The sequence below is a fragment of the Myxocyprinus asiaticus genome, chromosome 10, assembly GCF_019703515.2.
Source record: "Myxocyprinus asiaticus isolate MX2 ecotype Aquarium Trade chromosome 10, UBuf_Myxa_2, whole genome shotgun sequence".
NCBI lineage: Eukaryota > Metazoa > Chordata > Actinopteri > Cypriniformes > Catostomidae > Myxocyprinus > Myxocyprinus asiaticus.
This window is the reverse complement of record NC_059353.1, coordinates 4,660,701-4,666,196: the sequence shown is the minus strand read 5'-3', so window position 1 is coordinate 4,666,196 and position 5,496 is coordinate 4,660,701.

Genomic DNA, 5,496 nt, shown 5'->3' with positions numbered 1-5,496 from the left:
GTAGCCAAATTCCTTGACATGTCTGTGTGTGGTGGCTCTTGATGCCTTGACCCCAGCCTCAGTCCATTCCTTGTGAAGTTCACCCAAATTCTTGAATCGATTTTGCTTGACAATCATAATGCTGCGGTTCTCTCGGTTGGTTGTGCATCTTTTTCTTCCACACTTTTTCCTTCCACTCAACTTTCTGTTTACATGCTTGGATACAGCACTCTGTGAACAGCCAGCTTCTTTGGCAATGAATGTTTGTGGCTTACCCTCCTTGTGAAGGGTGTCAATGATTGTCTTCTGGACAACTGTCAGATCAGCAGTCTTCCCCATGATTGTGTAGCCTAGTGAACCAAACTGAGAGACCATTTTGAAGGCTCAGGAAACCTTTGCAGGTGTTTTGAGTTGATTAGCTGATTGGCATGTCACCATATTCTAATTTTTTGAGATAGTGAATTGGTGGGTTTTTGTTAAATGTGAGCCAAAATCATCACAATTAAAAGAACCAAAGACTTAAACTACTTCAATCTGTGTGCACTGAATTTATTTAATACACGAATTTCACAATTTGAGTTGAATTACTGAAATAAATGAACTTTTCCACGACATTCTAATTTATTGAGATGCACCTGTATGTTAAGGCAAAAATGCCATTTTTTCAGGGGCGGAAAACAAAAGCTGTTGTTACCACAGCAAAAACCTTTTAGAGATTGGTTTGTCAGCTTTAAAAATGATGAACCAGTGAAAAGCAACAAAAGTGTTAAGTGTGAAACATATGCTTAAGCATTTAAAGCCGTTGCTGAGTTCTTGTAATATGCTGAACAGAATTTGTATGTTGTTTTGTATGTTGTTTTTGCAAATAATAAATAATAATAATAATAATAATAATAATAATAATAATAATAATAATATATATATATATATATATATATATATATATATATATATATATATATATATATATATATATATAAAGAATCAATGAGTGGTGGTGTATTTTTTAATTAGTATTGTGAACTATTTTCCAAAATGTTGCTACAGGCATAAAGTTTTAATTCTATAGCATAACCTTTATGTAAGATTTTTATTTATTTAATTTTTTTGGCCAGCTGCTGCAAAAATTTCACTATTTCAGTGATGTTGAAGTATTATGCAGACAAATCTTATCCAAGTTAATTAGTTTTTTGCAGTTTATATTTTTTAAATGAAGAATGACACTATGCAAAAGTACAGTTAACCTACATTTAGGGAAAGAAAATGCATTTATTTTGACAGTTTATTAATGTATTTGAATAATAATAATAAGAATTTTACAGATTGTTTTTGCAACACTTCTGACAGTTAATTCAAACCTGGACTTTTGCAAAGTAAAATTACATGTTTTTTTTTTTGTTTGTTTTTTTTACATATAAATGGTCTTAGATTTACAGTATTATTTTGTAATAACAATAGTAATTATCTGTACTTAAGCTTTTCTTTGACATTATTTTAAAGATAATTATTCTGTGTTTTAGAGGTGTATGGCTCTAACAATTAATATATTTTCAAAGTAAAAGATTTCATGGAATTATAAGGAGATTTCCTGTAGAATTACAGTTATAGATGCTAATTATGATAAAGCTAATTATGTTTTTTTTTTTTTTTACAGTTTATCTGTGTTTTTAATCTGACAGTACTTTTCTGTTTTTCAACAGACATTTTCCGGCACCCCTGCTGCCAGAAATGTACATTTTTTTCACTTTTTTTTTATTTTATTTTTTTTACATTGTGTGGGATTTTAAATCTTTGATTTCGACTCATATCTTTAATGATGTTATCCATCTGTTAAAGTCATGAAAAGGTGTTGAAAATTCATGGGTCAAATTCTGGGGGAACCCCAGAAGGCTGAGCACTATGAACTTCACATTGTTGCATCTGCTACTGAGCATGCTCACTGGAGAAGCATTGTGGCTGAAGACTCTATCCACAATCCCCTGCTCTTGAAAGTAATTGTGTTTGGTCAAAGCATGCCAATTTATGAGGACATATAAAAAATTGGTAAATAATCTGATTTGAATTAATAGATGTTTTTGCTCTTAATGTGTTTTTAATTATGTTTGCTGTAAAAGATTTGTTTTGTTTAAAGTCACCATCAGGGTAATTAGTGTTCACTTTGGTGTATCTTTATTTATGAAGTTGATTCAACTTCTAGAAGTTTGAAGTACTGTAATAGAGACCACCATTTAAGTTATACCAACTATTTGGTCTCTTGGTGGGGCTGATACATGATCTTATGTCGAAATACAGATCTTCTTAATATTTTGTATTATATTATTTTATAAAATATTGAACATTATAAACAGCTATACCTAAAAATCATTGGTATTTTTGAGTTTGCTGAACTTATTGTTAATGGAACTTAAAATCCAACTTAAATTGTTAAGTTGATAAAACTAATGTGCCTGAAGTTGGGTCCTCAAAACTCAGAAATGCTTTGCAGCTGGTTGCCTTACTTTTTTAAGTCTAATAAACTTTTTACAGTCTGTCTATCTATCATCTGTATAACTACTGTTTAAGCACATATTTAGACTTATAACCAGGGACTAAAAAATGAATTTTTTTTCATTTCAGTTCATTATGAGCAGAAACAGTATTTTTTTTTTTTTTTTTTTTTGTTCTGGTTCCAGCATTCCACTTAAAACAAAATCAAAGAATGGTTAATACACTTTTTTTTTTTTTTTTTATAAATATCAGTACTCTGTGCTAAGGGTGTGTGATGTACCAGTTGCAGTGTTACCAGAATTCTCAAAAAAAAAAAAAAAGGGGGCTCTGGGCTGGGTTTCCCAAAAGCACAGTAAGCCTAAGTAGATCGTAGAAACCATTGGTGCCAGTGGTCTCTACGATCAACTTAAGTTTGCAATGCTTTTGGGAAACCCAGTCCTGGTCTGGAGAAACACTCTCAAAATAAGAGACTTGCCTCATCAAACTAAACAGTAGCCTATACTGTAAAATAACGTCTTTGCAATAAATGTATTCTTTATACAACAAACAACAAATCACTTTATTGTCACACAGCCATATATTCAAGTGCAATGGTGTGTGAAATTCTTGGGTGCAGTTCCGATCAACATAGCAGTCGTGACAGTGATGAGACATATACCAATTTACAATAACATCAGATTAACACAGCACAATTTAAACGTCTGATATACACATAATTACACACAATATACAAATAATTACATACACTGTACAGTATACAATACACACAATATAGAAACACATTATTCAATAAAAATAAAAAATATATAAAAAAAAGTAAAATAGTATAAATAGAATGTACAGTAGGTTGTATTGTACTGTATTAACATTCAGGCTGTCGGTTGATAGTAAGTTGTTAAGAGAGAATATAATATAATAATAATATAATTTATGACAGTCCAGTGTGAGATATAAGAGTAATAAAGTGCAGTGATGAATTATGTTTGATCGTAAGAGATCAAGAGTTCAGAAGTCTGATTGCTTGGGGGAAGAAGCTGTCATGGAGTCGGCTGGTGCAGGTCCTGATGCTGCGATACCGCCTGCCTGATGGTAGCAGTGAGAACAGCCCATGGCTCGGGTGGCTGGAGTCTCTGATGATCCTCCGAGCTTTTTTCACACACCGCCTTGTATATATTTCCTGGAGGGAGGGAAGCTCACCTCCGATGATGTGTCTGGCAGTTCGCACCACCCTTTGCAGTGCTTTGCGGTTGTGGGCTGTGATATTGGCGTACCAGGCGGAGATGCAGCCAGTCAGGATGCTCTCTACAGTGCAGGTGTAGAACCGTGTGAGGATGTGGCGGTTCATTCCAAACTTCCTCAGCTGTCTCAGGAAGAAGAGGCGCTGATGAGCCTTCTTCATAATGACTTCAGTGTGGATGGACCATGTGAGTTCCTCAGTGATGTAGACACCCAGGAACTTGAAGCTGCTGACTCTCTCCACTGGTGCTCCATTGATGGTGATGGGACTGTGTTCTCTGTCTTTTCTTCTGAAGTCCACCACAAGCTCCTTTGTCTTACTGACGTTGAGGGAGAGGTTGTGCTCCTGACACCAGTGTGTCAGAGTGTGCACCTCCTCTCTGTAGGCTGTTTCATCATTGTCAGTGATCAGACCTACCACCGTCGTGTCATCAGCAAACTTAATGATGGCATTGGAGCTATGTGTTGCCACACAGTCATGTGTGTACAAGGAATACAGTAGTGGGCTGAGAACACAGCCCTGTGGGGCTCCAGTGTTGAGGGTTAGTGATGAGGAGATGTTCCTGCTTATTCTAACCACCTGGTGTCTGCTTGACAGGAAGTCCAGGATCCAGCTGCACAGCGAGCTGTTTAAGCCCAGAGCCCGGAGTTTCTCATCCAGCTTGGAGGACACTATGGTGTTGAATGCTGAGCTGTAGTCTACAAACAGCATTCTCACATAAGTGTTCTTTTTTTCCAGGTGGGAGAGAGCAGTGTGTATTGTAGATGCAATGGCATCATCAGTGGTGCGGTTGTTGCGGTAAGCAAACTGCAATGGGTCAAGAGAGAGAGGCAGCACAGAGCAGATGTAATCTCTGATTAGTCTCTCAAAGCATTTGCTGATGATGGGGGTCAGAGCAACAGGATGCCAGTCATTTAAGCAAATTATTTTTGATTGCTTTGGAACAGGCACAATGGTGGATATTTTAAAGCATGTGGGGACTACAGACAAAGAGAGGGAAAGGTTGAAAATGTCTGTAAAAACACCAGCCAGCTGGTTCACGCACGCTCTGATGACGCGGCCCGGAATGCCGTCTGGGCACAATATTAAATATATCCCCAAAAATATTTAAATATGTCCATCTAAAATAAATTAATAGTCAAACTCTCTCTCCTGCATGCATGCACACACTGCGTGTGCATGTTTGGACTAAGCATCATCTTATGTGGGCCAAATTATTTTATTTTAAATATGTTATAATTAATATATATATATATATATATTTGTGGATTTTCTCCCCAATTTGGAATGGCCAATTCCCAATGTGCTCTAGGTCCTTGTGGTGGGTAATGACTAGTCTCAATCTGGGTGGTGGAGGACAAATCTCAGTTGCCTCTGAGAATGTCAATCCGTGCATCTTATCACGTGGTTTGTTGAGCACATTACTGTGGACACCTAGTGCATGTGGAGACTTCACGCTATTCTCCGTGGCATCCACACACAACTCACCCAACCAGACATGACCCTACCCACCCTAGCAACCAGGCCAATTGGTTACTTAGGAAGCCTGACTGGAGTCACTCAGCATGCCCTGGATTTGAACTTGTGACTCCAGGTGTGGTAGTCAGTGTCTTTACCTGCTGAGCTACCCAGGCCCCCATAATTATTTTATTGTAATTACAGATCTGCTTCTCGGTCAGAACCAGGCAGCATCAAATCTGTATTAATGCATCACATCTAACAATAATTCAGAGAAGACTTGGAAACTGAGAAAAGTACTTTTTCCCTGCATCTGGATTAATCATGCATGTATA